Here is a 22,593-nt window from a genome sequence, read left to right as displayed (position 1 = left end):
CTGGCACTGACCTCTTCTAATGTTGCTTCCAACTTCTTCTCTACCTCTCCCTGCTGCCCATCCACTCTTCCAGAACACTGATTACACGTATGTGAAACCTTTCACTTAGTCCTGTCAATCTTAAGTCAGTTCAGGCTACTGTAACAATATCATGAAGTGGGTGTTTGAGAAACAACAGAAACTTATCTCTCACAGGTTTGGAGGTTGAGATGTCCAAGATCAAGTAGCTAGCAGATTTGGTATCTGGTGAGGACCTGCTTCCAGGCATCTTCTTGCTGTGTCCTATGTGGCAGAAGGGCAAGAGAGCTCTCTGGGGTCTCCTTTGTAAGGGCACTAATCCCATTTACGAGGGCCCCACCCTCCCAATACCATCACACCAGGGACTGCGCTTTGGATTTATTTCCAGTTTACCTTTCCTCCTAGTACACAGACTTTTAGGGATCCATACTAACAGCCTGAATCCTTTTCTGGGCTCTTTGGTGGTCCTGACTTCCAATCTTTGTCCCCCATCACTACAGACTACTGAAAGACTACTTCTTTGTTGCTTCTTGTTTGTTTCAATGTTTTGTCCAGATTTGCTAGCTGTTTTCAGCAGAAGTGTTAGTCCATTATTACCACAAGCGGGAAGTGGCCATGTGACACTGGACAAGCCGTAACTTGTCCACACTCCAGTTGTATGTTACAGTTATATGACAAGTAGGACAGTTAGTTGTATTACAGTCTCTGGAACCAGGCTGCCTGGGTTCATATTTTGGCTCCTTTATTTACTAGCTTCGGGACCTTGTGCAAACTTCCCAACAGTTGTCCACTTCAGCTTTCACAACTGCAAACAGATAATTTCTGAAAATGGGAAGAGACCGGGACAGTTTATAAACTATTATAATGTCAGGAGTACAACGTCTTTGGGGAATATTAAGTAAACACTGTCATTTAGTGGCCCCTCTTTAGTTCCTTTTACGAAACCACAAGGATAGCAAACAGTATCTCATCAATTTTAAATCTTCATCGTACTTCTTTCCATTAACATTTAGTCCGCTAATACCCCTTCCTCACAGTCCCCCAGCAATCACCACACCGTTGTCCATGTCCACGAATCCTTTTTCCTTTTTGCTCAATCCCGCAACCCTCTAATGCCAACGCCCCCGCCCCCACGCGGTCATCCTGCTCTCTATGTATGAGTCTGTCTCTGTTTTGCTTGTCAGTTCAGTTTGTTTGTTAGATTCCACATAACAGTGAAATCATACGGTATTTGTCTTTCTCTGACAGGCTTATTTCAATTAGCATAATGTTCTCCAGGTCCATTCATGCCATTGCAAAGGGTAAAATTTTCCTCTTTTTTATGGCCGAGTAGTATTCTATTGTGTAAATGATCCACAGTTGTTTTATCTACTCAGTACTGATAGATACTTGGGCTGCTTCCATATCTTCACAACTGTAAAAACACTTCAATGAACATAGGGGTGCTTATGTTCTTTTGAATTAGTGTTCTGGGTTCCTTCGTATATATTCCCAGAAGTGAAATGGCTGAATCAAAAGGCAGTTCCATTTTTAATTTTTTGAGATATCTCTATACCGCTTTACATAGTGGCTGCACCAGCCTGCATTCCCACCAACAATGCAAAGGGTTCCGCTTTCTCCACGTCCTCCCCAGCACTTGTTTGTTGATTTATGGGTGATGGCCATTCTGACAGGTATGAGATGATATCTCATTGTGGTTTTTATTTACATTTCTCTGATGATTAGTAATGTTGAGCACCTTTTCATATGTCTATGGGCCATCTGTATGACCTCTCTGGAGAAGTGTTTATTGAGGTCCTTTACCCATTTTTTAGTTGGGTTGTTTGTTTTGTTGGTGTTGAGTTTTGTAAGGTCTTTTGGATATTAACCCCTTATCAGATGTAGCAGCAAATGTGTTCTCCCATTCTCTGGACTGTCTTTTTAATTTGTTCATGATTTCCTTTGCTGGGCAAAACTTTTTAGTTTGAAGTTATCTCATTTGTTTATTTTTGTTTCCCTTGCCTGGGGAGATATACCCAATAAAATATTGCTACAAGAATATCCGAGATTTTACTGCTTATGTTTTATTCCAGGATTTTTATGGTTTGGGGTCTAACATTTAAGTCTTTGACCTATTTTGAATTTATTCTTGTGTGTGGTGTAAAAGGTGGTCGTTTCATTTTTCTGCATGTATCTAATTTCCCCAACATCATTCATTGAATAAACTATATCCCATTTTATGTACTTGCTTCCTCTATCAAATATTAATTGACTATAAAGGCGTGGGTATATTTCTGGGCTCTCTATTCTGTTCCACTGATCTATGTGTCTGTTTTTATGCCAGTATCATGCTGTTCTGATTACTATGGACTTACAGTATACATTAATATTAGGTAGCATGATTCCTCCAACTTTGTTCTTCTCTCTCAGGATCACTGTTGCTATGTGGGGCCTTTTGTGGTTCCATATAAATTTTTGAAATATTTGTTCTGGTTCTGTGAAATACATCATTGGAATACTGATAGGAATTTAGCTGAATCTATAGATTGCTTTGGGTAGCATGTACATTTTAATGTTAATTCTTCCTATCCATGAACATGGTATGAACTTCCACTTATTTATATTTTCTATTTCTTTCTTTAGTGTCTTATACGTTTGAGTACAGATCCTTTACTCCTTGGTTAGGTTTATGCCTTGGTATTTTACTTTTTTTGTAACAAAATGTGAATGAGATTGTTTTCTTAAGTTCCCTGTTAGTTTGTTATTGGCATATAAAAATGCAACTGATTTCTGGATGTTAATTTTGTATCCTGCTACTTTGCTGAATTCATTTAGTAGTTGTCGTAGTTTCTTGGTGGAAATTGTAGGGTTCTCTATGCACAGTATGATGTCATCTGCAAACAATGACAGTTTTACTTCCTTTCTAATTCGGATGCCTTTTATTTCTTCTTCTTGTCTGACTGCTGTGGTTGGCACTTCCAGTACTATGTTGAATGAGACAGGTGGAAGTGGACATCCTTGTCTTGTTCCCGATCTTAAGGGGAACGCTTGTAGTTCCTTTTATGAAACTATAAATATAGCAAACAGCATCTTACCAATTTTTAAAAAGACTTCTTTGCATTAAAATTTCTGAAACTAGGAGAGGTCTACATCCTTTTGCAGAAACACTACATTTAACTTTGTTCACGATCATGCTGTCATCATTACTTATTTCTCTCTGTCTCTCCTATTGGACTCTAAGCTTCTTGAGGCCCATTTCTATCTCATTTTTTAAATATATTCTGGAGAAAAACCAGGGCCTGGTACATAGGAAGTACGTAATAATGGTTGTTCAATGAAGTGGCAGAGGAATGACTGAGAGGCTGCACCAGCCCTTTCTACATGTCACCTCAAAGATGTGGAAATGAGTACTGCCACTACAATAGCTACTTGTTTGCTCTCTCTCAGGTATGGTCCCCTGAACTTTAATTTTCACTTCCTACTTTCACCTTTCTTATTATAGTCCTGTTTTCTTTCTGGGGTACTATATTATTTGTTGCCATGTAACAAATTACTCTAAAACTCAGTGGCTTAAACAACAAATATTTATAATTTCTGTGGCTCAGGATTTCGGGAGTGCCTTAAACCTTGAACTAGAACCACCCAACTCCTATTGGGCTGTGGTTAAGACACTGGCTGAGGCTGCAGTCATCTGAGTGCTGCTGGGGACCAAGTACCTATTTCAACAGTGGTTCACGTGCGTGAGCCACACAGGAGGACTGTAGTCCGAGTCTATGGTCCTCTCTGTAGGGCTGAGGAAGGGTTTTCACAACATGGCAGCTGGCTCCCCCATTAAGTGACCCAAGAGAGTGCTACACGCCTTGTATGATCCAGTCCTGAAGTCACCTCCCATGACTCCTACCGCGCTACTTACCAGGGGTGAGTCATTAGGTAAAGCCCCTACTGAAGGGGAGGCAACCAGGATCTGTCCCTTGAAGTAGGGACATCAAAGAACTTGTGGACACTGTTTCACACCAGCACAGGTACCACACTTGGTTAAAACTTTGCTTAGCTGGACTAAAACCTAAGTAGACTCAGTACTGTACCTTCTTTTCAGTATTGAAACATCTGCTTTCTTTTCGCCCCTTCAATTCCCATCTTTGTGCTTCCTGCCACTGTCCAAATTTTCCTACCCTTCCCTTCTCCAAACACTATACTTAGTGTTATAATTTCTCTGCTGAATACTGTGCTAACTTTTCAAATATTCTAACATCAGATCACTTCTTGTTATCTTCTGACTATTCCTCTTGGGAATGATTTCTATTCTCATAGTTTTTGAACCAGATTCTGAAGAGTTATCAGTTAGGATATGCCATTCATTTCACCCTTCTTAGGAAGTTGTTTTCCAAGTGGAATGTGAAGACCACCCCCTCTTGGGGTTCTTATTGTTACACTATCATTACTTTTGTTTACGTTTTAGGTCTTCTATCTGAGCTTAAGTACAAGAAACCTGACTTAACTCCACATCCACACATGGGATCAGAGTAGACGTCAACACATGCACTGACTTACAGATTCCCAATCTGACCCCGCCCTGCACTATCCATTCCTTCAGGTAGTTCTTACATCTCACCTCTTTGCAGTTTCTGCTCACAAGTGAGTACTTCTAGAAAAGAAAACCAAGAGAGGAAGATGGTGGCGAGATAGGTAGGAGCTCAGTCCACTTCCCCCTGCACATGGGTGAAACACCTAGCCGATCCTCTGAGGAACAAAGCGAATAGCCAACAGTACCCCAGCATTTATGAAGATAGGAGACCAAAAAGTATAGAGGACACTGAAAAAACAGACGGTAAGGGGATTGCTTTAGGACAGTAAGGTCCCAGGGACCAGTGCGGGGACCAGGGCGGCTGCAGCCCCAGGCCCGGAGCCTGCCAGGCCTGCCGCAGGACTCCTGGGAGAGAGCCGGGTTGATGGCCCCCTCCCCTGCCAAACAAGGTTTGAGCAGCACCCAGAGATCTGGTTGCTTGAAGTCGCAGGGAGGGGAATAAGGACAAAGTGGTAAACCCAGGGAGACCGTGTGCACTGGCTGGGGAGAGTTGAGAGTTGTGATGTGTCGGGCCCTGACCCAGACAGTCCCCAGTCTAGCTGGAGAGGTGGGCTGTGTGAGAGGACAGGCCCTCCCTTGTATGTAAAGGCAGGATTGAGCAGGAAGATTTTCTCAAAAAGAAAAAGTGAAAAAAAAAAAAAGAGACACTTGGGGACAGTTTGGGGAATTTTTCTGTAGCAGCAGCTCTAGCCTTCTCTCCACCTGGCTGCATGGTGCTCCTGTGGCGGTTTTGGGGGGCATTGAGCCCAAATCTGAGGTACCAGGGAGAGTGCGCACCTCGGAGGGACCTGAGACAACATCCCAGGCACCAGGGAGTGCGCGCACCACAGAAGGCCCTGCATGTGCACCCATAGCCCTGAGGAGGGTGAGTGCCTGAACCTGTGGGACCGGGGGCTGCTGGAGAGCTGGGCTGGAGGCTGGCCTAGTGCGGTCAGAGTGGAGAAGAGCTAGACTAAGCCCCCTGAGTCTGCTGCAGCCAAACAGACCAGCAAAACTGGCTTGGCCAGTTTGAAGCCAGCAGGAGGCTTTTTTTTTTTTTTTAATAATTCTTTATTATTATTATTTTGATTATTATTTTCTCTTTTAACACCTTCTTCCTCTCTTTCCCTGTATATCTCTTCTTCCTTCCTTTTTCTTCTTCTTTTTTTTCAATCCCCACAAGTAAGACAATAAAACCTGGAACTGTGAAAAGACCAGAGTTGGACCCAAAGAGGGGGCAACCAAACAGCTGAGACAGTGAGACAAATTTCACTTTGCTACTCCAGAGAATTTGCAAGTTATTGTATATTTGTATTATTATATTTTTCATTATTCTTACATCACTCATCTTACTAGTATTTTTGTATCTCTCTTCTTTCTGTTTAGTCTTCTTCGCTTGACTGGTTAATTTGCAGTTTGACTGGTTTCCCCTTGTTCTCTCTTTCATAGTGTATTTTTAATTAACTGTCTTTCACTACACTTGTGTTCCATTAGCACACTACTCTAGGACCTATACTCCCTATTCTAGTTATCCAGATCACATAGATTCTGTCATACGATTGTTGCTCCATTACTATTGTAAATAATAGCTGTTCCATACATCTGTAAATACTACACAGAACCCCTCCCAGACCTCAGCCCAATTCACTGTTTCCTGAACTTTACTACTATTGTGGTTAACTCTATTCTCTCACAAACTACACCTATTTTCTACCCTTTACTCACTTTACCTCATAATCTGACCTCCCACAAACACAGCTTTCTAGACCCAACTCATAATCCTCCCCCCCAGCAACAAGAGTCTTACCTTTTTCCCACCCTTTCTAAAAAGTGCCTAGGTGGGTGAATTACCACAGTTAACACTATACATATCCAAAGGATCTCCTATCTCTTCTCTAAGGGCTGGTACTTTAAATATCATAGAATACACTCCTGCTGTCTTAAACCACTTTGTCTTCCCCCTATAACCTACCACAAAAAAAGTAGGTAGAAGCTGTGAACACCAGGATACCTTCTGGAAGAGGAAACCCACCAACAGCTAAGAACAGAAGGTGAAGGAGGGAGTGGAAATCACACTAACACACTAACTCAAACCAGGACCTATCTGAAAATACAACTAAATAGTGGAGAAATTACTCAGAACAAACAACTGATCATGAGCAAGAGGAAAGCCTCAAAACCTTGTACACACGGAAGAACCAGCTCCAGCACAACCTGCCCACACCTGCACAACAGAAAACAAGAGGTAGGGGACAGACTGACCCTCAGATAACCAGCTGGTGGGAAGGACACACAAAAGAAAGACCCAACCAAAAACCAAAGACATACACAGAGCCAACATAAACCACAGCCCGAGATCAGTAAGCTTGGGAGTTCAAGGACATTGAACCACTGAATCTCACAGGTACTCTACCACAGAAGATTACATCATAAATCCAGAGGGTCCCAATAGAGCAGCTTAAGAAGCAGAGGCTAATAGGAAGAGTCTCACAAACAATGGGAAGACAAAGAAACAATCCCCAAATGAAAGGAAAGGAGGAAGCCTCAGAAAGAATGCAAAATGAAAAAGAGGCAAGTAAACTATCAGATGTTGAGTTCAAAGAATTGGTTATAAGGAAGCTTAATGAGCTCACAGAGAATTACCAAAAACCACAGGGAAACCGCAATGAACTCACTGCAAACTCTATCAACATGAAAAAGGAAATATAAACTATCAACAAGGGCCAAGAGGAAATGAAGAACACAATTTCTGAACTGAAGAACACAGTAGAAGAAATCAAAAGCAGGCTAGATGAAGCAGAGGATCGGATCAGTGATCTGGAAGACAAGGTAGAAAAAAACACCCAGAATGAGAAGAAAAAGAAAAGAGGCTCACAAAGAACAAAGAGGAGTTAAGGGAAATGCAGGGCAACATAAAACGTAATAATATCTGTATAATAAGGATACCAGAAGAAGAAGAAGAGCAAGGGATAGAAAAACTGTATGAAAAAGTAATGATGGAAAATTTCCCTAATCTGAGGAGAGAAAAATTCACACAAATCCAGGAAACACACAGAGTCCCAATCAAGAGGAACCCAAAGAGGTCCACTTCAAGACACATCATAATTAAAATGGCAAATTTCCAAGACAAAGAGAGGATCTTAAAGGCAGCAAGGGAGAAACAGCAAGTAACATACAAGGGAGCCCAAATAAGGTTAGCAACTGACTTCTCAATGGAAACACTCCAAGCCAGAAGAGAATGGCAAAAAATGTTCCAAGTAATGAGAACCAGAGGCCTGCAACCAAGGCTACTTTACCCAGCAAGGTTCTCAATCAAGATAGAAGGCCAAATAAGGAGTTTCCCAGACAAAAGAAGTCTAAAAGAATACACCTCCACCAAACCAGCTCTGCAAGAGATGCTAAAGAGACTGCTTTAAGGAAAGGAAGGAAAAGAGAGAGAGGAACACAGGTAAAAAAATATGGCAATGCATAAGTACCTATCAATAATAACCTTAAATATAAATGGATTAAATGCTCCAATCAAAAGACATAGAATAGCTGAATGGATAAGAAAACATGACCCACACATATGCTGCCTACAAGAGACCTACCTCAGGACAGAAGACCTACACAGACTGAAAGAGAAGGGCTGGAAACAAATTTTCCAAGCAAACAGACAGAAAAAAGAAAGCAGGGTAGTAATACTCATATCAGACAAAATAGACTTCAAAAGAAGGGCCATAAAGAGAGACCCAGAAGGTCACTTCATAATACTCAAAGAAAGAATCCACCAAGAAGACATAAACATTGTAAATATATATGCACCCAACATAGGAGCACCCAAATACATAAAGAAAATCTTGGAGGATTCCAAGAAAGACATTGACAGCAACACAATTATAGTAGGGGATTTTAACACCCCACTGTCAAAAATGGACAGGTCTTCCAAACAAAATATCAACAAAGATATTGTGGCACTGAACAATATCCTAGATGAAATGGACTTAACTGATATATATAGAGCCTTCATCTGAAAGAAGCAGAATACACATTCTTTTCAAGTGTACATGGAACATTTTCAAAGATAGACCACACGACAGGACAAAAAACAAGCCTCAACAAATTCAAGAAAATGGAAATCATATCAAGCATTTTCTCTGACCACAAGGGACTGAAATTAGAAACAAACATCAAGGAAAAAACCCCAAAACACTAAAAAACATGGAGATATAATAGCATGCTATTAAACCATGAATGGGTGAAGTATGAGAATAGGAAAGAAATCAAAAAGTTTCTGGAAACAAATGAAAATGAACTCAGAATATTCCAAAACCTATGGGACACAGCAAAGGCAGTCCTGAGAGGTAAGTTCATAGCAATACCGGCCTACCTAAAAAGAATGGAAAGATTTCAAATAAACAACCTAATCCAACACCTACTAGAACTCGAGGAACAATAACAAAGACAGCCCAGAGCAAGCAGAAGGAAGGAAATAACCAAGATCAGAGCAGAGTTAAATGATATAGAGACTAAAAGCACAATTCTAAGGATCAATGAATCCAGGAGCTGGTTCTTTGAAAAGATAAACAATATCGACAAGCCCTTAGGGAGACTCATCAAGAAAAAAAGAGAGAGGACCCAAATAAACACAATCAGAAATGATAGAGGAGAGACTACAATGATACCAGAGAAATGCAAAGGATTGTAAGAAATTACTATGAAGAACTATATGCTAAGAAATGTGAAAACCTAGATGCAATGGATAAATTTCTAGAAACATATAACCTTCCAAATCTGAATGAAGAAGAAGCAGAAAGCCTGAACAGACCAATAATAGCTGATGAAATTGAAACAATCAAAAAGCTTCCGACACACAAAAGCCTTGGGCCAGACAGTTTCACAGGAGAATTCTACAGAGCATTTAAGGAAGAGCTAACCCCTATCCTTCACAGACTATTCCAAAAAATTCAAGAGGATGGAAGACTTCCAAACTCTTTTTATGAAGCCAGCATCATCCTAATCCCAAAACCAGATTAAGACATAACAAAGAAAGGAAACTTCAGGCCAATATTGCTGATGAACATAGATGCTAAAATCCTCAACAAAATATTGGCAAACCACATCCAGTAGTACATTAAAAAGATTATACACCATGATCAAGTGGGATTCATCCCAGGGATGCAAGGATGGTACAATATTCACAAATCAATAAACATAATACACCACATAAAAAACAGCAAAGACAAAAACAACATGATCATATCAATAGATGTGGAAAAAGCATTTGATAGGGTACAGCACCCATTTATGATCAAGACACTCCGCAAAGTGGGAATAGAGAGAGCATTCCTCAACATAATAAAGGCCATATATATATGAGACCTACAGCCAACATCATGTTCAATGGACATAAACTTAGAGCTTTCCCACTAAGATCAGGAACAAGACAAGGATGCCCTCTCTCACCACTCCTATTCAACATAGTATTGGAAGTCCTAGCCACAGCAATCAGACAAGAAAAAGAAAAAAAAGGCACCCAAATTGCAAAGGAGGAAATGAAACTGTCACTGTTTGCAGATGACATGATAGTGTACATGGAAAATCCTATAGACTCCACCAAAAAACTACTCCAGCTAATAAATGAATTTGGCAAAACAGCTGAATACAAAGTCAATACTCAGAAATCAAAGGCATTCCTGTATACCAAAAATTAAACAGCAGAAAAAGAAATAAGGAAAAAAATCCCATTTGACATAGCAACAAGAAAAATAAAGTACCTAGGAATAAACCTAACCAAGGAGGTAAAAGACCTGTACTGAGAAAACTGCACAACACCGAAGAGAGAAATTGAGGAAGACACAAACAAATGGAAGCATGTATCATGCTCATGGATTATAAGAATTAACATCATCAAAATGGCCATACTTCCCAAAGCGATTTACAGATTCAATGCAATCCCTATTAGAGTACCCATGACATATTTCACAGATATACAACAAACATTTCAGAAATGTATATGGGACCATAAACAACCCCCAATAGCTGCAGCAATTTTGAGAAAGAAGAACAAAGCAGGAGGGATCACAATACCTGATATCAAATTGCATTACGAGGCCACTGTAATCAAAACAGCCTGGTACTGGCATAAAAACAGGCACATAGACCAATGGAACAGAACAGAGATCCCAGAAATAAACCCAAGTCTTTATGGTCAATTAGTATTTGACAAAGGAGGCAGGGACATAAAATGGAGCAAAAATAGCCTCTTCAACAAATGGTGTTGGAAGATCTGGACAGCTACGTGCAAAAAAATGAAACTCGATCACCAACTTACGCCACACACAGAAATAAATTCAAGGTGGATAAAAGACTTAAATATAAGTCATAACACCATAAAAGTCCTAGAGGAAAACATTGGCAGGAAAATCTCAGACATTCCACGCAGCAACATCCTCACAGATATGTCCCCTAAAGCAAGGGACATAAAGGAAAGAATAAACAAATGGGACCTCATCAAAATAAAAAGCTTCTGCATGGCTAAAGAAAACAGCATTAAAATGAAAAGAGAACCAACAATATGGGAAAACATATTTGCCAATGATACCTCAGACAAGGGCCTGATCTCCAAAATATATAAAGAACTCACACAACTCCACTCCAGGAAGACAAAGCAACCCAATTAAAAAATGGGCAAAGGACTTGAACAGACACTTCTCCAAGGAAGACACACAGAGGGCCCAGAGACCTATGAAAAGATGCTCAGCATCACTAGCCATCAGAGAGATGCAAATTAAAACCACAATGAGTTACCATCTTACACTGGTCAGAGTGGCCAACATAAACAAATCAACAATCAAATGTTGGAGAGGATGCGGAGAAAAGGGAACCGTAGTACATTGTTGGTGGGAATGCAGACTGTGGAGAACAGTATGGAATTTCCTCAGAAAACTAAAAATGAAACTGCCCTTTGACCCAGCAATTCCACCAAAGAATACCCTCCTTGATACTGTTTTTATAAAACAGATGCACTAGTCAAACATTTCTCTCCTTCACTCATGACTTAATCACAATTTTCTCATTGATAGAAAAAAGGATGCTGAGAACCATATGTAATATCCTTCATTTCCTTCTCCATCCACCCCTGACAGCGTAATTATTAACGTGATTTTTTCCTAAGCACATGGCTATGAAGAAATAACAAGGGAGGGAATGACCTTGGTCCTAGACAGTCCTGATTCTTCAACAACCTTAAAACTTCTACTAACTTTTGCTTTAGACTTTACAGAAAGAAGAGAGTAGAAGTGGCCTTTGTGTGGCTCACCAAGCAGCCCAGTGAATGAACCCTGGACCCACTTCTGGTCACACTGCTCACGGGTCAAGAATTTGTGCACGGTGTTTAACACTCTTCCTGTCCCCAAAGACAGGTCACCTTACTGGTTTCTTATCAAAAGCTGTATCATTCTTTCTTTTCAATTTGGGAAACAGACATTTTTCTTTGTTACTTCTTTAAGGAATAACTTCTTTAAGGAACTAGTCTCTGGACTTCTCTTTTGTCCAGAGAAGTTGTTCTTTTACCTAAACAAACTGAGAACCAATGGGTTAGAGACAAAGTGTTCACTGATTAATTAATATTCTCTTATCTCAGAAAAGTTGCCTTTAGAGTTTTAACACTCTATTACATCACCCTCTCTAGTTCAATATTGCCTTCTTTTAATCAAAATAGATTCACAGTTCACACTTACGCCACTATGTCAATTGATACTTTTCTCTGTTTTCACTTCACATTATCTTTTCCCCAGCATTTTCTATTCTCCTATAAATGCATTTCTGAAATATTTACTCCACAGGTCTAACACTAATCCACACGTGACATGATCAAATATTATCATTGCCAGTAGCATCTGAAGTAAACTTATTTACAAAAAGGGAGAAGAATCATTCATTGACTGCAGAATAGCCCTCAAAGTCCTGCTGACCTGATCTTTAAACGACAAGAGAGCTTACGGTCCATTTTCAAGTTAGTATGTGTGCATGTGTGTTTATCCCTCCCCGACTCTCAAAACAACATTTCTTAAAGTTAACTTTAAATTATCCCTGAGGATAGAGTTTTAGAATGTTGTCCTTGTCATTCTTTGTCTTTTTGCCACATTACGCTGTGTGTGACTAAGCAGTAACAACAATAATAAATGATCTTCAATTCAGAATATCACCATATAATACAACACTGTTCAAAGGGCTTGAGCCAATTCCATGTGCCACACTTCAGTGGTGCTCATATTTGAGCATCAGAATCACTTGGAGGGTTTGTTCAAACCGAGGCTGCAGGGCTCCCCCAGATGCAGCAGGTCCGGGTGGGGCCTGATAACCCTGTATTCCTAGTAAGTTCTCTGGTGATGCTGATGCTGCTGGTCCAGAAACCACACTTTGAGAATTATGCCCACAGAGACTGAAAAGTTGTTTTACATGGGTGTTTTTCCATTCGTTTGTGGAACTACCTATGCTTGATGCTGTTATTTCCAATGACGGCAACACAGTAGGAGCTTTCAAAAAGGGGAAACTGACTGTGGTAAGGAAGAAGGCAGTGAGCAGGCCAGTTTGCATACAATCCCACTATTGGTTACTACCCAAGGACCTAATTTATAATGAGCTGCTTTCTGTGTTCCAAACTCCGAGGGGGTGACTCTATTTTTCACTCTCTGCTGCTCCTGCCACACTGCTGAGGCCATTTTAAAGAACTGCTTCCTGATAGCACCACGGGAAACACCCCCAAAGAAGAAAAAAAGTGAGGCTGAGATGAAAAGGTTAAGTGCTGATGCAGATGAAAACCACGACTGTTCGCCACCACAGAACTCCCTTCTACTACGTTTTACAGTCCCAGCCACCCCCTGCTCCATCCCTCATTCCTAGAAATCATTATTCTGTTCTGCGTCTTTGTAACTGCCATTTCTAGGATGTTAATAAATTGAAGCATGCAGAAAAAAAAACCACAATAAGATACCATTTCATACCCTGGTTATTATTTTTAGAAAAACTGGAAAGCAAAAACTGTTGGCATGGATGTGAAGAAGTTGGAACCCTTGTGCGCTGCTGGGGGCAATGTATCCTTACAGCAACTGTGGAAAGTGGATGGCAGCTCCTCAAAAACCTGAACAATGAATTAGCATTTGACCCAGCAATTCCACTTCTTTGTATACACCTAAAGACCTGAAGGCAGGGACCTGAACTGATATCTGTACACCTGTGTTCACAGCAGCCTTACACATAACAGCCAAAAGGTAGAAGCTACCCAGTGTCTGTAGGAGGGTGAATGGATAAACAAATTGTGGTCTATACATACAATGGAAGGACTATCACTCACCTTTATCACCTTTAAAAAGGAAGCAAATTCTGACACATACTACAACATGAATGAACCTCGAGGACATTATGCTACATGAAATTAAGCCAGACACAAAAGAACATATGAGGTACTTAAGAGTAGTCAAATTCATAGAGACAGAAAGTAAAAAGTTGCTAGGCGCTGGGGGGGAGGGCGAAACTGGGAGCTAGTATGTAATGGGTACAGAGTTGCAATTAGGGAAGATGAAAATTTCTAGAGATGAATGGCAGCGATGGTTGTAGAACAATGTGGATGTACTTAATGTCAATGAATTTACACTTAAAAATAGTTAAAATGGTACATTTTTTGTTATATATATTTTGCCACGATCAAAAACACATTAAAAAGTTTATGTGCTAGTCTAAAAGAGGCATGTGAAATTCTGGTGGAATCATCACAGTCATTTCAGAGGAAACCAAAGCATCAGTACAGGTGAGGACACCTGCTCTTCCTGCCATGGACTCGTCCTACAAAGTGCCAGTGCAGCGCCTCCTAGTGAGGGCACAGCAATGGTACAAAGAACTCATCATTTTCTTCAGATCATCTACATCTGATGAGTCTACTATTGTTTTTCCTGGGGGGCATGTGGCAGGTGGAGACAGACTCAGAGTCAGCTCCTGAACAAAAAGTTTGCTATTCTCTGGCCAGGGCTCAGGCAACAATGATCCCTGAATTTTACATTCTTCTAAGACCAGTATTTTTTCTCAAACTTCCAAAAATGCTACAATGATACTGACTGGCTCTGGCTGATATACCCACTGGGTCTCTTAGAATACTGGCATATTGGTTAGTAAGACATCTTAGAAACGATCTCTGTTGGATAAGTACTTTCCTTGCACACATCTCTAGACCAAAATGTAAACATTTCTTTCGGAATTCCCTCTACAAGTTGCAAAGGAACTCTTTCCAAAGACACCTGGCAGCGGTACAGGGTCCTCCACTTAGGAAACATGAACTTGTCTTCCAGGAGCTTGCCTACGTTCAAGAAATGTTTACCAAGTGTCAGCTGAAGCAGAATTTAAACATTCCTCCATCTGTTCAGGTGCCTCAGTGTCTCTCCCTCCACCATCCTGAAGGCTGGCCACATCCACAATAAAAACGGAGGGGGTGGGGGGACACCTGCCTGCTGGGGACCTGCAGCTTCTCCCCCTTCACTGTGAATCTGTGTGTGTAGGGGGTGGGGGCATGGGTCATTAAAAACAAAACAGAAAGCAGATAAAAGAAACGCTAACAATTTCTGTAATTTTCTCTCATTGCCAATTTAGTGGAGTGATCATTAGACTACTAATTTTTGCCTCTTCTAGAAACCAAATGAAGGGCAGTCTCAATCTATAACAGAAAACAAACATTCACAGTTACATCTGTAGCCACAGCTAAAACAAAATCAAGCAGAAAAAAAAAGTTTGCACTGATTTCACTCAGTTTTTAAATATTTTCATTGCAGCTTTAAATGTTTTGGTGAGAAAACATTTCTAAAAGGTACTAGCAACTTTACATGAGAGCAATATAAACATTTAGAGAAAGGGTAGCTAGTGATCTAAGGCATTTCTATGAAAATATTTCTAAAGAAGTTATTTACTTTGACATATTTTCTTTTGTAGTTTGAAAGGGTTATTCTTCAGTTGCCTGTGCTTACCTGATAACCACTTTTCCCCTCATTATGTCTACAGGTCTGAAGAGAGGGCACCTGGATCCCCTCACGGCAACAATAATGAGCTAGAGGCCACAGCATCTGACCTAAGCTAACTAGTACATTAGCACAGTCCAGGGAGGGACCAGGCACAGAGAGCCAACCTTGGGTTCCTAGCACTCTGCTTCAGTTGGCAGCTGGTGCCCACACTGAATCTGTAAGAACATTCTGGGTAATTCATTCATCAACTAACGTGAACATTTCTTGGAGTCCCACCAAGGTGCTAGGGATTCAATGGACCAATACAGCCATATTCAGAGGCAATTACAGTGGGGCCTAAGACCGCTGAGTGACCCAGGAGTAGCGGCCAAAGCCTGCAGGTCAGGAAAGGCTTCCCTGAAGCAAAGGTGACTGCATGAGATCTGAAGGTTGTATGTGAATTAGACTGATGGAGGTGGGGTGGGAGGGGGAAGCTGTATTCTAGGCTTTTACAAATGTCTGGAGGAAGAGTGAGCTGAGTCTAAGAACCTGATGGCAGGAACACAGGTGTAAGGAGGAGACAGTGTGCTGAACACTGAAACCTGTGAGGTGCAAGATGCCAACAGAGAAAATATGAAGTTACTATCAGCGATGCAACTGGAACCAGCCAGCCACCTGCAACTACCTTCCTCACTGACATGTCACAAGTTAGGTGAGTTTTAGGAGATAGACTGCTCTCTATTCTGCTTTCTACATTTATCATCCTTTCCTTTCAAAGATGTTTAGTATGACAGGTATCTCCCACTTTTCGAAAGTTCACATTATGCTACTTCACTTTATGGAAGATCTATGTTAGTACCTGTTTTTGCTAACCAAAAAAAATCTTAAGAGGATTTTCCATTTTATAAAGAAAAGCTAAAAGAGCGTTCAGAGTTTGTTTTGCTGGAGCTGTTAGAAAGGCAACACAAACCCCGGCAGTAAGAGCAGCCCCGTGGAGTTCCTTACCCGGAACCACGCTCAGCACCTCAGCCTCCGGCCCCAGAGCTCTGGGAGCGCCTGGGTCTAACCTCTCTATTGATTCTGTGTGCTCCTTAGCAAGCTGTGCCCTAGGGTATCAGAAACACGTAAGAACTCGTAAGGGTGTTAGGCTTAGTGTAAAACTGGATGTAATTGTTTTGATAGTGGTGAACAAAATAAAGACACTGTGCATTCATTGAACTTGCCTGTGTCTACCATTCACACTGTTTACATGCGTAGAGAAAGAATCCTGAAAGCTTGCGGCTATCAAGAAAGCTGGCATCCAGGAATGGGTAAAATGGAAAGTTCACTGTTCATGTGGATTGATGGTATACAAAGCATGGTGTTCTCTTAAGTCGTCTCATACTTACGGAGAAATCAGTCTTTTTAATAAATGAAACTATACTATACATACATTATTTCTACTTTATGAGGCTGTGTATTTATCATATCATTCCTGCTTTTACTATGTTACTGTGATTTCAGCCTTTGTAAGTTACTTGGATGATTTGGTAGGTAATTTGTTGGATCTGGGAACACCTGATAATTTCCATATAAATTTATGGTAATTGCTTCTTCACTTCCTGCCATTTTGGCTTACGGCTTATGAAAGTTTCCATATGAACTTCTACCTTTTTTTAAAAAAAGATTTTATTTGTTTATTTTTAGAGAGAAGGAAAGGGAGGGAGGGAGGGAGAGAAACATCCATGTGTGGTTGCCTCTCTCGAGCCCCCTGCTGGGGACCTGGCTCGCAACCCAGGCGGGTGCCCCGACTGGGAATAAAACTGTGACCCTTTGGTTCAGAGGCTGGCACTCAGTCCACTAGGCCACACCAGCCAGGATGGAACTTATACTTTTGAAGAGCAGTAGAAACCTGTATTTACTTTCTTTTATTTTTAATATAGCAGGGAAAAAAACCCTCCATCCAAAGACCTTCATTATAAAAGATGGTTTTAAGGCTGAGATACCAGGATCCTTAAGTGCCTTCTGCATTACTGAAAGGCCAGTCATTCTTTGCAGGCTGGTTCCACGGGATTTTATAGGCAGCCTGGGATACCAGGAGCTCCACAGCTGAGCACTCAACTGGGAACAGCTGAAAGTCACACCTTTAAATTCTGGGTACAGTTCAGAATTCCTCTTTGGGACCCAAAAGGAATTATGAATAAGATACTGAGCAAACTTGTGACTGATGAAGAACTAGCTTTAAATAAGACTCTTGTCTTCTTTTCACATATCCCAGTAAATGCTGTGAGGATTTTTGTTTGTTTTTAAAGGCAAGTACTGAGGAGCTAGGTAGGGCAGACAAGGCTGGGGTCACTAGGGCTCTGAGCCATCGGAATCAGGTGAACAGATCAGGTGATGAGGCAGTGAACTCACAGACATGACCCCATACTAATAATCTTTTAGGTCCTTTCTGTTTTCAGAATTATGTATATTTAAAGTTAGAAATATTATAAAAGTCTAGGCTTAAAACGTTTTCAGCTACTGAACAACAAATAGTTAGCAAACTCTAAATAGATCAAAAATAAACAGAAAAACACCTTATGAGATGAATTTCACTCAACAAAAGCTGACAGTTCTATGTAAAAGTAAACTTAACATGAGAGTTACAATTTTCACCTTTAAGCATGTTTATAATTCTTAGAAATGTAGTATTCTGCGGAAATGGAGTTTAAATCACTGCTGTTAATGTGTATAAAAACACCAAGATTGCATAATAGATACCAGGGGTTTTCAAAGTGCGGTCACCAGATCAGCAGCCTCAGCATCACCAGGGAATGTGCTAGCAAGGCAAATTCTGGGCCCAGTCTCCTGACTGGGAACTCCGTGGGTGGGACCCAGCAACCTCGATGGACCAAGCGCTCAGGTTCTGGTCCACTTCACAGTTGGAGCATCACTGATCTAAAGATCAAACTGCCTGAAACCTGAGTGCTGGTTAAAAACCATGATTTGTATAAGAAATACACAGGCTGGGGCAGTTCTTCGTATGGAAAATTCTACAATAATTAATGAACAATAATCCAAGAATAAACTCTGTGTTTCACATACTCACAACTATAAACCTCCTTTTGCCTCACCCTGTAATTTGAAAAATGTAACAAGGAACTATGCTAATGTTTCATTCTGTTCCTTCCTGGTCAGATAATTTTAATAGATTAAAAATGATCAAGGAATGAAACACAACTGTTAGTAAGAACACTATGTGCATTAAATTATATACCTTTGTCAAGATAGTGTTTCTCTTCCAGAAACAACGTGCTGTGTGAGGAAAAAATGAGCACCTACACACTCCTGTGGGACATAAGTATGAGAAGAAAGGTATTGTCTTGGGATCGCTAATGCCTTACACAGGAAAATGGCTTCCTGAACTGTAGGCTGATGCTATACATCTAGCCACCTTTACAGGCCTCATCCTTGCACCCGGTCACTTTCTGAATACCCTTTTCAGAAATGGGGGATGTAGCAATTGAAAAAATAAAATACTGACAAATTACACAGCTTACCAGAATTCTAGTTCTGGTTATTCCTAAGTGTAAGTACAGTCTTCTTACCACACCCATGGAGTAGGTGTGGACAAATACAGTGTAAAGATCTACCGTATTTTCTTGGACTATAAGATGCACTTTTCCTCCCCGAAATTTGGGAGGAAAATGGGGGCGAGCGTCTTATAGTCTGAATGTAGCTTACATTTACATTGGTGGAATATTATGTTATTTATGTTATTAAATATTTTACCACATTTTTTGCTTCAAAATTTTTTTCCTATTTTCCTCCTCTAAAACCTACGTGCATCTTATGGTCCAAAAAATATGGTATGATGGGCACACAGAGGGCAGGTAGGAGTTGGGAATTTCCTAGATTAATGAGTTATGGATTAGCAGGTAGAGGTACAATAATTAAATATGAAGAATGAGAAATGATATTGTTTCATCTTTAGCTAAGGCTACATGACAAGTACAGATAAGAGAGGAGATGGAAGAACCCGAAACAGTAGGGACTGAGATTCAGGACAGGAAAAAACCACGGCAGGATCATTTGGTCAGCGCGTTCACTCCTTTATAAAACGTGTATGTAACAGATACCTCTGAAACACCCAGCATGCCACTGACACCAGGTACCACAGGATGTGGCGATGCTTTTCTTTGGTTTTCCAAAATATGCACTTCTCCCCCACAAAAACACGTATTTCCTAGGACTCAGATTTGGGTGTATTTTTATCTTTCAAAACAGAAAAATATTAAATATTTTTTAAATGCAAAATTATCATCAAGCAAGAGTCTGGCTTATTTATACTGGAAGCACTTAGGCTACCTTAAAAAACACGACACACATCTCGAAGGCATGCTCTGAAGCAGCCACTGAGCCTGCTATTCACAAGTGAGGAGTCCCGCGGGATCTCAATCAAAGGGAAGTTCCAGGCCCGAAGACTTCAGGAAAGAAAAAAGAAACTCAACGAAGAAGCCTGAGTCCCCCAGAAATGCTGCAGCCACCTGAAACATCTCCGACCCCCACACACTGCGATGTGCTATGTGAAATTATGAACCCAGCACTCACGTTGGCCTGGTAGTGACTTTGAAGCCACACTCTCATCTTAGAAATGCCAAATGAACAGGAAAAAAGACAAAGGAGGAGAGCAAAGGAGATGAGGAGACACTGGCAAGAGGCAGAAGCAGTGCATGGTGGAAGAGGAGTGAGCAATGGATTTGTCCATTTGCCCATCTGGACAGTTCCGCAACAGCCGCAGATAACAGCTGGGAATAGATCTGCTTATGAGCAACGAAAGCAGCCAACCTGGCCTACTTCTGCTGTCAGGAGAAAAGCAGCAACATGTCTTAAGAGTCCCTTGCAGCATCCCTTTGGCATAAGACAGGCATACAACAGCAGAAAACGCCACATGTCACAGCAAGATTGCTCAGGACAGGCAGCCCTGCACAAAATCAGGCCACATGACAGTCTTCAGACCAATGGCGCCACTGTGCTGACGCAATGGTGCAGAGCTGATGCAAGTCCCAGCGAAGGCCTTTCTGCCCCCTCACCCCCAGGCCCCAGAACACTATTAGTGTGTTGTAGCTTGCTGTCAGTTGAAACAGTGCAAAACACACTGGAAAGTCCTCCATATAAAAAAGGTTAAAATAAAATGGAAACAATGTTATTCTCCAGTAATATAAGCCAAACAAGACACCAGAGCATATTCAAGTTTTGCAATGTAACCCACATAATGCAAGTACCCCTCCCAATCCAGAAGGATTTGGTCTCTGAGTTCAGACGGTGGCGACTGCCTGCATGTACCTGTCCTATGGAGAAGGAATAGGTCCTCCGTAAGGCCAGCAGCCTGCAGGACGCTATTCTCACCTACCCTCTTTCTGAGGACTTTCTTTCCCCCAAGTATTAGCCAGAAGCAACAAAGAATGGGGCTAATGTCTCCACAATGTGGGGTTGCTTTAGCCCCTCTCCATTCTAAGAGGTCTCTTCAAACTCAAATTTTCTAAATCAAGGTTATTCTTTCTAATGCTGAATTCTATTTATTCCTTAAGGGCTCTGGATTAATCACTTTACATTGTAACTGGTTTTCTAGTGCTTCTTCTGAATTTCTGCTTAGAAGAGTTAAACATGCTGCCGTCTTTAATTCTCTTAAGCCTCAAACATGATCAAAAGGAAGTTACACACACAGCTTACGTCACATGAAAACAATTTAATGTGATGTCTTGCCAGGAATGATAAACTCTGGTGGCTGGATAAGAAATCTCGGAGTTCAGATTTCAGATGTAGTTAACATTCAGACTTGGTGTGCTTGCTGCCCACGCACAACCAGGGGCCACTCACTCCACAGCTGCTGACACCGTAATGGGGTCTGACTTCCACCACTATGAGGCTCCTCCTTCCTCAAAAAAGAACATATCACAGCTGCCTCTTGAGTGTCTGGAGGGGAAAAACACTTCTGTGGCCTTAATTCCGTGCAGATCAATCAACATGAGTCTTGCATATGCACTCACTTATTGTGGCCATCAACCTTTCCAGGGGACAACAATTACAGTACATAGGACATACTTACTAGTTGTATCGTGTGCATTTAAAAAATTAAATCGAAGCCTGTCAGACCAATACAATGTAATCACAATAAACTCTATCTATAGAATTCTTCACCCTTTGGGGGGCCTGGGGGGTCTCACCATATGGGTGGCACATTTACAAAGAGATCTACAAAACCAGCCGAGTGTCTCCGTGGCACACGTATGCACACGTGCGCGTGTACACCCAGGCTACTTCATGCGATCCCGGCCCAGTCCCTCCACAGAGGTTCGGGCACATACGCAAAACACAGACCCCAAATGTGTCTGCGGCTGGACAGGGACTGCTAAGTCAGGTGGCCTCAGACTTTGGCTTCAGTTCACAGACACAAACTCATCTCTCTCTAGAACTGCCCTTTTCTTTACCATTCTGTTCGTAAGTGCTTCAGAAGCTTTTCAGAGATGAACTCAGTGGTGCTGCCTGTGGCAGGGATGGCCTTAGGATTATATACATGGTTTATAAAGAAAACCCAACGAACCACCAAAAGCCTGTGTCAGACACCAGGTGCACTTCTGGCTGAGAACAGTCGACCTGCCTGTGACCCAGAGTGGAAACAAAGTAACCAACAGGACCTTAGAGGGGTCATTAACAGAATGGGAAACTGAGAGAGAAAATGATGTTTAGGTCTGTAGGAGAGAAAAGGGGAGGTCCTAGTAAAAAGGCAAAACCACCTTTGTGAAGAAAAACATTTACTTTCCCTTACATCTGCAAGACATCTCTTGGGTAGGAAGTGGCAATGATGCATAGGTGAGTCACTACACTCAAAGCCAACTTAGGTATATACTACACAGAGGCATCTTATACAGGTGATACAGACCAAGTGTATTCATCTACCTTAGTATGAGCCCCTACTATTCTTTTGCTATTTCCAGTCTGTTCATACAATCTGAAAAGGGATGGCACACATTGAGCAATATATATACATCTACACACACATATTCACTGTCACCTCCTGGAACTTCCCGGGCTTGGGCAGAC

General features: G+C 41.3%; 1 protein-coding gene across 5 annotated transcripts in view; it reads right to left on the bottom strand.

The window, feature by feature from the left end:
* Window positions 1-22,593, bottom strand: part of NCK2 (NCK adaptor protein 2) — a 140,969-nt gene that overhangs the window by 6,456 nt on the left and 111,920 nt on the right. The window lies entirely within an intron of this gene.

The sequence above is a fragment of the Desmodus rotundus genome, chromosome 5 (assembly GCF_022682495.2).
Source record: "Desmodus rotundus isolate HL8 chromosome 5, HLdesRot8A.1, whole genome shotgun sequence".
Lineage (NCBI taxonomy): Eukaryota > Metazoa > Chordata > Mammalia > Chiroptera > Phyllostomidae > Desmodus > Desmodus rotundus.
The sequence above is the reverse complement of the archived record's forward strand: the minus strand, read 5'-3'. Positions and strand labels throughout refer to the sequence as shown.